Genomic DNA, 13156 nt, shown 5'->3' on the forward strand with positions numbered 1-13156 from the left:
GTTTTCATTCACAATGTCTTTGATCTAGTCACCCCATCCCACACCACTTTCAGATACTATTACTGGCAACTTTTTTTTTTAGTGGGGAAAAAAACCCAAAAAACTGTGAATAAGGTCAAATTTAAGTGTATAAAATTGGCTTTAGAGCAAACCAAGCTGGTCCCACTGACTATCAAATATGCTGGCTTGGCCTCATTAGCCTGGTTCAGAGTCCTAGCCCCCACCTCTACTTGCAATATCCACAGGGAAAAATTAAAATTCCTTTGTCCACTGCCATCTGCCAACTGAACTAGGTTTAGTATTAATAACTTATTGGATATAATATTTATGAAGAAAGAGAAAATCAACACATCAACATTGTTTATTTATTTATTTACATTTATTTTATTGGAAGGAGTCTGATTCAGCCAGGAAAATCCAGCGTGGGCAAATTTTAAAGGAGTGGCTATGAAAAAAGAATACTTCAGAAAAAGAAAACAAAGAAAATAAATTGGGTGGGTGGACCAAGAGGGCTTTTAGTTGCTTCCCAAATACATAATCCTTTTCAGCTGCTCCTGCCCACAAGTTCCTCAAATGAATACATCTACTCATTTAAAATAGAACATTTGCAATGCAAATATAGCTTCTAAGTTTCTAGAAACAGACCCGCTTCTGCCTGAGTGTTGTCTCCATCTCTCACCTATACAGATGCTTCAGTGCTAACCTGGTCAAGTGGGTACAACATTAGAAAAAACTGTCATCAGTCAGTTTTAAAACTCAATATAATCCTAAAGGAGGATTATATTTTAAGGAGCCAATTGTATTGGTACTTCTATATTGGTTGGACAGACAACCGGGCTAGAATCATGGTAATGTTCTGGTTGAGTGGACATGAAAGTAATTAGGAAAAAATAAAAGCATTTTAATAGGAGGAACAGTGGTATCAGGAAAGACTGATACCAATTAGGCAACTGAGTGATATTTTTTAAAAAGTTAATATTTATTGAGTATTTACTATGTGCCAGGCAATTAGCTGGTTTAATCCTTATAAAGCTCCTATGATATTCACATTATACTTATGTTTTTATAGAGAAAAAAAATGAGCATTGGAAAGACTAAAAATTTTCTTAAGGACAGTGAACACAAAGAAGTGGAACATTTATTTTACCCCCTCACTAAAATGACTCTTGCACATCCCTTGGACTGCAAGGTGATCCAACCAGTCCATCCTAAAGGAGACCAGTCCTGGGTGTCCATTGGAAGGACTGATGCTGAGGCTGACACTTCAATACTTTGGCCACCTCATATGAAGAGTTGACTCATTGGAAAAGACCCTGATGCTGGGAGGGATTTGGGGCAGGAGGAGAAGGGGACGACAGAGGATGTGATGGCTGGATGGTATCACTGACTCGATGCACATGAGTTTGGGTGAACTCCGGGAGTTGGTGATGGACAGGGAGGCCTGGTGTGCCGCGATTCATGGGGTCGCAGAGAGTTGGACACGACTGAGCAACTGAACTGAACTCACTAAAAAAAAAAAAAAACGACCCATAAGTCCACCAGTGGATGAACTGATAGAAAAATTCTGGTTTATCTACACAGTATAACAATAAAAAATGGACAACTGATGCATACAACTACAGGGATGAATTGCAAACGTACTGGGCAGAGTAAAAGAAACCAAGCCCTCTCCTTAAAAAGTTCTCATTGCTTATTTATGATTTCATTTCTATAATATTTTTGAATAAACAAACTAGCAAAGTAAACAGAAAAAACAAAGATTGCCTAGGGGCAGGATAGACTCTAGAAACAAAGAACCTTTTGGGAGTGACGGATACATTTGTTATCTTGATTGTGACGATGGTTTAACAACAATATACAAGTATTAAAAATGATCAAATTGTACACTTTAAACTACTGGACTTCATTGTACTTTAGTAATATCTAACTTCTTGGACTGCAAGGAGATCCAACCAGTCCATTCTAAAAGAGATCAGTCCTGGGTGTTCTTTGGAAGGAATGATGCCAAAGCTGAAACTCCAGTACTTTGGCCACCTCAAGTGAAGAGTTGACTCATTGGAAAAGACTTTGATTCTGGGAAGGATTGGGGGCAGGAGGAGAAGGGGACGACAGAGGACGAGATGGCTGGATGGCATCACTGACTCGATGGACGTAAGTTTGAGTGAACTCCGGGAGTTGGTGATGGACAGGGAGGCCTGGCGTGCTGTGATTCATGGGGTCGCAGAGTCAGACACGACTTAGCAACTGAACTGAATTGAACCGAAACTTCTCCAGGGGATCTTTCTAATCCAGGGATTGAAACTGGGTCTCCTGCACTGAAGGTGAATTTTTTACCATCTGAGCTACCAGGAAAGTCTCAACTAAGTTATTTACAGGATAGTTGTATTATGAATTCGTGAAACTGATCCCATCACTTCATGGGAAATAGATGGGGAAACAGTGGAAACGGTGTCAGACTTTATTTTTTTGGGCTCCAAAATCACTGCAGATGGTGACTGCAGCCATGAAATTAAAAGACACTTACTCCTTGGAAGAAAAGTTATGACCAACCTAGATAGCATATTCAAAAGCAGAGACATTACTTGGCCAACAAAGGTCCATCTAGTCAAGGCTACGGTTTTTCCAGTGGTCATGTATGGATGCAAGAGTTGGACTGTGAAGAAAGCTGAGCACCCAAGAATTGATGCTTTTGAACTGTGGTGTTGGAGAAGACTCTTGAGAGTCCCTTGGACTGCAAGGAGATCCAACCAGTCCATTCTAAAAGAGATCAGCCCTGGGTGTTCTTTGGAAGGAATGATGCTAAAGCTGAAACTCCAGTACTTTGGCCACCTCATGTGAAGAGTTGACTCATTGGAAAAGACTCTGATGCTAGGAGGGATTGGGGGCAGGAGGAAAAGGGGACGACAGAGGACGAGATGGCTGGATGGCATCACTGACTCGATGGACATAAGTTTGAGTGAACTCCGGGAGTTGGTGATGGACAGGGAGGCCTGGCGTGCTGTGATTCATGGGGTCGCAGAGTCAGACACGACTTAGCAACTGAACTGAATTGAACCGAAACTTCTCCAGGGGATCTTTCTAATCCAGGGATTGAAACTGGGTCTCCTGCACTGAAGGTGAATTTTTTACCATCTGAGCTACCAGGAAAGTCTCAACTAAGTTATTTACAGGATAGTTGTATTATGAATTCGTGAAACTGATCCCATCACTTCATGGGAAATAGATGGGGAAACAGTGGAAACGGTGTCAGACTTTATTTTTTTGGGCTCCAAAATCACTGCAGATGGTGACTGCAGCCATGAAATTAAAAGACACTTACTCCTTGGAAGAAAAGTTATGACCAACCTAGATAGCATATTCAAAAGCAGAGACATTACTTGGCCAACAAAGGTCCATCTAGTCAAGGCTACGGTTTTTCCAGTGGTCATGTATGGATGCAAGAGTTGGACTGTGAAGAAAGCTGAGCACCCAAGAATTGATGCTTTTGAACTGTGGTGTTGGAGAAGACTCTTGAGAGTCCCTTGGACTGCAAGGAGATCCAACCAGTCCATTCTAAAAGAGATCAGCCCTGGGTGTTCTTTGGAAGGAATGATGCTAAAGCTGAAACTCCAGTACTTTGGCCACCTCATGTGAAGAGTTGACTCATTGGAAAAGACTCTGATGCTAGGAGGGATTGGGGGCAGGAGGAAAAGGGGATGACAGAGGATGAGATGGCTGGACCGCATCACTGACCTGATGGATGTGAGTTTGAGTGAACTCCGGGACTTGGTGATGGACAGGGAGACCTGGTGTGCTGTGATTCAAGGGGTCGCAAAAAGTCAGACACGACTGAGCGACTGAGCTGACTGAACTGATTGAACCAAATTATTTTTCTACTTATTTTATTTTCATTTATTTAAAATATATTCATTTTCATAATCCTATGAGTGACATATTTAAAAAACTTATTTAATTGAGAACAAAAAGGCTCTTTCGACAACACTGGAAATACAACTTTGAAGTAATAAAATAAGGAAGTCTTATCCCCACTATTCCATAGAAATATGATTACAACTACATTTAATAGAATTTTTAAATGGATCGAAGCTGACCACTAATGGTCACCAATAAGGGAACTTACCTGTATATATAACTAGAATAAGATATAGAAGGTTAAATATATCAGTGTGTTTTAAAAAGTAAATGCAATCACAGGTAGATGATATAAATAGTTATTTTTCCATATACCCCAGTACAGGATAATACTTTTTTGGTTTTATAATGCCATTATTATTTACAAATAATGCCAAGAAGACGTCATTTCAAAATAAAGCAAATCTATGGATTTTTTACATTGATAAAGTGCTGCTAATAAAAGTATGAGTTTTTTCAGAGTTTCAGTGAATGAAGTAATTATGAACAGGCACTGTGATTGTGATGCAGACCTTGGATTCATTATAGTTAGACTAGTTGCATAAAAAGAACTCATGATGAATTCTAGTGGCAGCACAGTCTCTAATGTCCACCTTCATGATCTTGAACAAGTCCATGGCCCCTTGTTCCGTCTTTGGAAGAAAACTGAGGGTGAGGGTGCATGGTCAACCAAGAGGACTGCTATGATATCCACCATCATTTTCACTTCTGATACCACTGTGCTAAAAAACTGGGAGCTGAAGTACTACTGCAGATTTACAGAGCTCTGCAGTTTCAGGCAAATAGGCAGCAATGTAAATGCGTTGGTATGATATAATGTCCAAGGGATGTGGATGATGCTTGAGGAGAGTCAAGGATTAAACATATAAATCTTTTCTAAAAGAATCTGGATTCCCCTTGGAGTTCATTCAAGGCTTGATCTTCCACATTATTCATTAGATTTGTACTCCAAAGATAGTGTGCTTGTCACATTGGTGACGGAAATACTCTAGCTAAAGCCACTACCTTCTGACCAAGAGCGTGAAGCCACTGAATTTACATAGCCTCACCATGCGCCATTTATAGGAAATGTTGCTTCCTCAGACAGCACACATTTCAGCATCAAATCAACATCTGCATTCTTGTATTGATTTCACAATTAACCCATAATTTGTCTGGCGATGGGTTTCTGTCAACAGGCTGGCTTTCTTTAAAAAACCTCTTATCTGGCTTCCCCACCTGTTTTATAGGGGACGATCTGCAGAAAGGAATTTCAAAATTCCTCCTTTAGATCTTTCTTTTAAGCCACATTCCCCCTACACTGATTAGTATTATTTCTCTTCTCTCGCTCTCTCCTCTAGCTATCATTTTCTTTCCCAACTGACCCCAGTTCACATTTTGTTGAAAACACATTGCACTCTTATTTTTTTCTCTGTATTCAACACCTTCTGTATTTTGTTTTACAATGGTATTCCCTTGATACTATTCATAGTTATTCTCATGTTTGTAATACGGTGGTTTCATGTTGCTCTAAGAAGAATACAGAAAATGACACAAACTTCCTCTTACCCACAGAAAATAAATTACCTATTTAAGGTTTATTGAGACTTTCCTGAGTGACAGACACTACAGTAGGGGTTTCTTTTTGTGTTTTTGTTTGCTTCAATCAAGTGCTTTATAGCAGTTTAGCGAGTGTGATAAATAAAAAATCAAATTAAATGAGAAAATAGTTGTGCCCAGGTGGGAAGAGAAGCAATGGCATTAGACTCTGGTGGAATGGTGAGGTGTAGAGAGAGAAAGTCTGCAAAAGAAGACCAGCCAATGCTGGAGCTAAATTAAGACAAGTTGGGCTTTTGGGGCAAAGGGCTTGGTAGTGCAGAGGTATGCAAATAATTGTGAAATTATAAGGTAAAATTTGACATGTGTTATGAAGAAATACTACAGTACCAAGGAAGTTGAAGGAAAAGACAAGTGTTGGATTTCATGAAGGAAATGGCATTTAGTCTCCATGTGGGCAAGTCTGATTATCTTGCTATCGTCTCATCAGGCTGAAGGATTAACTTAGAGCCTCAACCCTCCTAAGCCAACCAGTACTATAAGAGGCAAGTATTCTAGACACTCTGAGGAAGAGAATTTGGGAAGAGGGCTTTCCTTGGCACAATACACAAACATCTTGTGTGGAAGAATTGAGTGCAAGACAGAGGGAGGCAGGACCCCCTCACCCTCAGCAGGAGCTGGGAAAGGGGGGAGGACAGAGGAGGAAGGAAATATAATTGCCAGAGATGACAGCTGCACTGGTAGCTGTGAAACTTCTAACTGTTGTACTCTGCGGGTTCAGAGGTGATTTATTCTCTTTCTTCCTGTTAAAAAACCTCTAACGCCAAGTGGATAAGGCTGTTTTACACCAAATTTTGCAAGTCATATTCAGATCCCACTTACAGTTCTTTCTCTTTAGACTCCTTCAACTTTTCCATTTTCCCCTCGCCCACACCCTAGTATTCTTTTTCCTCTACCTTGAACACTATGATCTTTTTAACAGTTTGGCTGCCAAAGCCCTCCCACCTACTTAGGCCCCATCTCATCCACAGGGTCAATATTGCTGAAAGGGCATCAATTCTTACTTACATTTTTTTTTACTTAATCCATCTGCTCAGTGAATCACTTGGATGTATGTATGGGAGAGGTGTGATTATAGCAGTTAACACAATACCATAAATGATTAGTCAGATTTCACATTAACCCTCAGGAACCATTTACCTGAGTCTCATACTGGAAACTCTTCTGGCTACATGGGAACACATCTTACAGTAGAAGAGCTCTGGTTATTCTACTTCATGTGTGTTCCTAAGTACTTGCAGAGGCAGGGAGCGTTTGTGACTAAGGATAGGAGATCAGGATAGTATTCTAGTAAATGGTGTCTCCTGGAGTTGTGGGATGTGATGGCCTGCCATGGTACTCTAATTTTTGAGTCTTTATGAAAGAAGTTTCTAGGGGAACAAACTCCATTATAAAGTCTGCCCAACTATGAGTCGAAAGAAACCCTCAAACCCCAGGGTCCGTCATGACTTACTTCCAGCATCAGGGGAAGAATATAATTTCAGGAACCTAGAAATATTAATTTCAGGATGTGTTAAGAAAGGCAATGAAGAGCTCTAATCAATGAGTTTTTTGTTATTATTCCAAGAACATACATAGGGTTTTGAAATCATATTCTGTTGTTCCACCTGTATTTTCATTTCTCACTGACACTCAAGCTTTTAGATTTGGTAGAGTATATCGTAAAATCGATAATATTTTTCTATGCTTGTGCATGTGTGCTAAGTCACTTCAGTCATGTCTAACTCTTTGTGACCATAACCTGCCAGGCTCCTCTGTCCATGGGACTCTCCAGGCAAGAATACTGAAGTGGATTACCATGCCCTCCTCCAGGGGATCGTCCCAACCTGGGGACTGAACCCACATCTCTTTTGTCTCCTGCATTGGTAGGCAGGTTCTTTATACTAGCACCACCTGGGAAGCCCTTTTCTATGCTTATTTCTATACAGTCTCAGAACATCCAGCTTTCTGCTAACTATATGTCATATTAAGTTTGTTTCATGTGATCTACATGCTTATTCATTATTTCCTGTGTTCCTTCTATAACATCTTATCATCATCATCACCACTGTTATTAAATTCTCTTAGAAAAAAATGATGACTAATGCATTTATATTCTTACAGGAGGCACACAGAACCATGCTGGATGCCTAAGGAAAATACTAAAGAATTAGTTCATTTTGCATGTTTTAAAATGTCAATTTTATTTTACAAAACTGTCCAAAGAAACATCCTTGAGTTAGAAATTTAAATGTAAATCACTTAAGGCTGCCTTCATAATTTCTCTAGACTTCCTGATTTTATATGTACCAAGAGAAGAGCAAGAATAGCTTGTGATATTACACCAGTTCCACTTTCAATACTGTTTAAAAAACAGGAAACAGTGATGAGAATGCACTTCATAAGAGCCCCACAAACTTTGGCTCTGCTCGAGACTTGGTTGGCTCAGTGATACTCTGGGTCTGATTTTCCCACTCACACTGCAAATGCCTAAAGAGGAATGAATGTGATATTTTGTCTAATTCTAAATTTCATAGCTGCTCTGTCGATTATCTGTTGCACTCTGTTAATTACATTAAGTTTCAGCAGCCTGCCCTTTTGATTTAGAAAGTTTATTTTTGACATCTCTTTCCCATCAGAAACACTAAAATAAAAGTATATTAAGAATTATTTGAGTTAGGAGAAACTGAATGGACACTATGAAATTATTTCTGTGCTACAGAGCAGAGAAAAGTAAAGTTGAAGGATATTGATGGCTCTTCCCCAAAGTGTCCCCACCTGTTCCAAGCAGTCCCAGGACAGATCTCAAGTGCTGCATCTCCAAACATCCTTGCCTTGGCCACAGACCCCTAGATCAGGGGGAAACTGTGTCTGGAAAACTAAGGTAACAAGAATTCCAAAGGAAATCTAATGGAGATCTAGTGGATAAAATGATCGTAGAGCACCCATATTAAGTATAGATCATGTCTTTAATTATTTATGTCCCTGTGCTTCCTGACAAAACCATAAAGACTTAATAAGTGTTTGTAGAATATAGAAATGGAAAATAAATATGGAACCTAGTTAAGGCCAGAGTATATAGCCCAGGAAAGTATTACCAATAGAAATGCTTCTGATCAAATTTATTTCTTATTTTAAAAAGAATATGTATAACTTAGTCTGGCCAGTGGGTCCAAGGGCCAGTGAATGAAGGATATTTCATGGTAAGTTAGAAGTTGCAAATAAGCAATGTTTTTCATACCCTTTGAAGCCAACATTAAAGTATATTTGGAAAATCATACAAAATTTTAAAAATATGAACATTATTTCCATTTCAGACAACCATTTTGTTTCTCATTAAAAAAAAAATGACCACATTTATGACCATCTTGGGATTTAGCAGGGTTCTGTGTTCCAACAATAGAGAAAGTCTCCCTCAAGTTTCAATTTTCTTTGGGTGCTTGATATTTTTTCTCTAAATGGAAGGACTCTCTTGCCTGACATGGATTCCCACTAAAGACTTAGTGAGGAGGACTATCTCAGAGGTAAGTACTGAGTGTGCCCCAGTGTTTTCCCATTCCTTGGGTGTTAGCTTAGGTTTCCACTGTGTAACAGTGAGCTGTATGGTCACCATAACCACCAAAAGCCAACGTTCTCTCTGCCTTAACACACAGGAACTTCTTGTGGCAATATGACCCCATTCCTTTTTCTGGAATGCGTAGGAAGAGCTTTCTCCAGGTCTACTAAAAGTGTGTGGAAACTCCACAGACAGATATTGTATTTGCGAGAAACTCATTTCCGTCCCCTGGAAAAGATCTTCTGTTGATCTGTGGTAAAGCACAGCCTGTTTGTTCCCCTGTGGAAATGACTCGTGGCTGTGGTTGCTCCAGTAATGCGTGGCACAACCTCCATGCTACACTTTCCTGATAGGTCAGTAATTAACTTGCATCACGATTGTTTGTCATCTCCACCAGAGCAGCCATTTACCAAAATAACATTTTAATTTCACTTTCCTTCGAGTTTGCTGTCCTTTTCTTTTTTTTCCCTGTGGCTTCTACATCTCTATTAAGTCTAATTTCCCCAGACCATTTTCATAAGCAGAGCAAGTGCAATAAAACTCAGTTTCAAAAATGTCAAATATAATGAGAAAGGAAGATCGCAGTAAAGGAATTTGACCATAGCCACACCATTGGGTAACATTGCCTTTGACTGGACAGGTATTACATATAGGAAATGTGATAATAAGGCTTTGCATTTAGTTAACTTATATCAAGAAATCTAGGTGATATGCTGCATTTACTGACAAAGTCAGGCAGATCAGCTTCATGGATAAATGGTAATACAGTTATTCTCTTTGCACATGGGTATCCTAAATGGCAAAAATGGTAAGTAAAATATAAACTGTGTTTTAAGTAGAATAAGTACTGAACAAAACTGCAGTAAGCAACCTTAGTATCATGCTGCTAGTGCTCACTCCCTGGGCACCTTAGCCCACTAGTCTCAATCCTACTGGGAGAAATGCAACATATTTTATATTTCAAATAATCATTGAGCCTCTACCCTGAGAAAGAGACTTGCTAAGTCCCACAGTTTCTACAAAAACTATTAAAAATTCTGGAGTAGAGTTGGACATACGCATAGTTAATTACAATGGAGTCTGATTAAAGTGCAACAGAGAGTGGGTCTGAGGGCAATTTCTGGTGATGGTGAAATTGATACCATATGATAAGCTTAAAACTGTATGATAAACAGGATTCAAAAGGCAGAGAAGGGATTTCAAGAGCAGTACAGGCTGAGGTAAAAAAATTTAAGGAAAAGCAAGGTGAACATCCACAACACATAATAGAGGGGAGTGGAGAGTTTGGAAAGCTAGAAACAGACAGTGGATTAGAGCTAGATTAGGACACCCTTGGGGCTTCCTAGGTGATGCCATAGGTAAAGAACCCACCTGCCAATGCAGGAGACATGAGGCTTGGGTTTGATCTCTGGGTCAGGAGGATCCTCAGGAGGCGAACATGGCAACCTGGAGGCAGTATTCTTGCCTGGAGAACCCCATGGACAGAGGAGCGTGGCAGTCTACAGTTCATATAGTTGTAAAGAGTTGGACACAATTGAAGCAACTTAGCACACATGCACAGAAACATTACTGCTTTATTAAAGAATGTGTGCTTGTCTTATAGATTCTGGGAACTGTTGATGACTTTGTTAAAGACATAATCTCTTTCCAAAAGACTTGGTGAAAAGAGACCCAGAAGAATGGATCCCCAGACACTGAGGCTGCACAATGAACAGTGGCATTTTCATGGGATGCTTCTTAACTAACTTTGAATCAGAATAAATACCACCACATCTATTTGTAAACAGTAATCTTATGATAGGAATATCCCACAATCCGGGAAAAACAAAATCGAAAAATCTTCAGGAACCTCACTTTGAACTTTCAGGGGCATGTTTAATTATTCTGGTTATAAATCAAATGAAGAGAAAAGTAAAGGCTCCACAGAAAAGACAAAATGAAGCATTTAAGGAAGAGAGGTCCAAGGATACAATTACATCTTATTAAGGATGAAGAAGAAAAATTAAGTTGAAAGTTAGTGGAACTGCTTATGAATTTCCCACTGGTGATCAGGTAAGCAGTTAAAAAAAAGAAAGAAAGAAAAGCAAATAGGAACTAAATGCTTGTGTTATTATATTGATGTTCAGGCAGCAAAAGAAATTTTATGAAATGGCAATCTCCTTAGATACAGAAGAGAACCATAAGGGGTATAAGTAATGCAATCTTCTCTCCGCTTCCTCTGTCAGTTTTGACCTAATCTAGCGAGAAATGCTGAGCCATTTTCCGCCTCTTGCGTACAAGTATCAATTAAGGGAAAACAGGGTGACTATCTTAGGGCAGCGGACGATGAAATGTCACTTAAGGAGAAAACATCAGCTGTACAACAAGTTGTTCAGCAGCCACAGAATTAAAAAACTGGCAAAACAAGCTGTCTCATTCTCTGGGACAGACCTGATTCTCTGATCTTTGTTGGATGTGTAGCAAGAGCAAAAATACGCATTTCAACCTGTGATTACTTGTTTCCTGGAATTTCATGTCCTATAGCATTTATTTCCTAAGGACCTGACTCCGTTGCAAAGCCCTTTTATCAAGCAGATGAAATCTAACCACACATTGCTTGCAGTACGCTAGGCTCCCCCTATCTCCATCTTGGCCTGCCCACGTTAAAATATGGGGAAGCTGCATATTGCATAATTAGTGTTCGGCAGTAATTAACGAGGGTCAGTGATGGACGGTAGTAAAATGTGGCTGACATTTGTTTTATTTAGCAAATCTGTTATTGCATCCTATTAGTCTTTCCCTAATGCTCATGTCTTCAAACTCTGAATTGATTGAATTGGATTTCAGTGCCAAAGGGACATGTCTGAAAATGGGACAGTAATATGGGCCATTGCTGTGACAATGATAGCACCATTAAGATACAAATATTTCAGAATAACTTTTTAAATACATTTAAAAATGGTTTCTTTCTTGCTCAATAACATACACATAAAATACATTCTAAATCGTTTTTTGGTGTGTGTTTATGTGTGTGTATGTGTATGCCTGTGTTTGTGTAACGTGAATTGCCACAAACTGAATGCACACTTATGTAACCACACTCAAACTGAGAAATTCAAAATCAACAGCACTCCAAAAGCCCTCTGAAGCTCCCTTCCAGTCACTGTCCATCCTCAACTCCATCAATGATAACCATCATTCTATCTTCTTAAGTTTTGTCTCCCCTGGAGAAGGAAATGGCAACCCACTCGGTCTATTTTTGAACTCACATATAACAGAAACCTAGAATATATACTTTTTATTGCTGGGTTTATTTCACTAAAAATTTCATTTGTGTAGCTGATTGCTATTTGATATTCTTTGGAAGTATCTGTGTAAAATTGTCCTTTTCTTACTGATTTGTAGGAGCTGTTTTATATCCTGAATAAGTTTCTTTTTAGTATATCTGTTGCAATAGTGATTTTTGTTTTGTAGGTTGCTTTTTACTCACTTATCTTTTCATTAGTAGAGGTTTAACTTTAATATATCCAATGTATCATTTATCTAATTTTGTGATTAGTGCTTTTTTTGTCCTCTGAAGAAATCCTTGCCTAATCCAAGGCTACAAAGACTATTCATGTATTTTCCTCTAAAGAGTTTTGGTGTTTAAACTTTTTTTTAGAACTGTGATCCTTCTGGAAATAATTGCTGTTTGGTGTGAGGTAGGATAATGTTCTTTCTATATAAATAACTCATATATATATTAGAGAAGGAAATGGCAAGCTAGTCCAGTATCTTGCCTGGAGAATTCCATGGACAGAGGAGCCTGGCAGGCTACAGTCCATAGGGTGACACAGAGTCGGACACAACTGAAATGACTTAGCACATATATGTGTGTAAATATATAGATATACATATATATATGCATATTTCACTGTACTTTCCAAAGATATTCCCATTTAGCAGGACTGAGGATGAGCCTGAGAAAGAACATATTTGGCCACCACCCTTAGTGATTCATATGCACACTGAACTTTGATGAGAAACTTTGACAGAATTATATAGTTGTTTTTTTTTTTTTAATTTCATATCTTCATTGTCCTAAAATTGTTACAATTACTACAGTGTCTTATTTTTAAAGACTATTGGTACGAG

The 13156-nt window shown here is 38.9% G+C and overlaps 1 protein-coding gene across 8 annotated transcripts in view; it reads right to left on the reverse strand.

Annotated features, from left to right (window-relative positions):
* Positions 1–13156, reverse strand: part of ARHGAP15 (Rho GTPase activating protein 15) — a 706829-nt gene that overhangs the window by 674933 nt on the left and 18740 nt on the right. For 2 of the 8 annotated variants that reach the window (XM_069577675.1, XM_069577673.1), the window contains one exon: positions 1389–1506. The exons of 5 other annotated variants lie outside the window; for them this stretch is intronic. The gene's annotated coding sequence lies outside the window, so the exon portion shown is untranslated. Of the gene's footprint in view, positions 1–1388; positions 1507–3732; positions 3794–13156 lie in introns of those variants that run through there. One more of the 8 variants, XM_069577676.1, reaches the window with a different exon arrangement.

The sequence above is a fragment of the Ovis canadensis genome, chromosome 2, assembly GCF_042477335.2.
Source record: "Ovis canadensis isolate MfBH-ARS-UI-01 breed Bighorn chromosome 2, ARS-UI_OviCan_v2, whole genome shotgun sequence".
In the NCBI taxonomy this organism is placed as follows: Eukaryota; Metazoa; Chordata; class Mammalia; order Artiodactyla; family Bovidae; genus Ovis; species Ovis canadensis.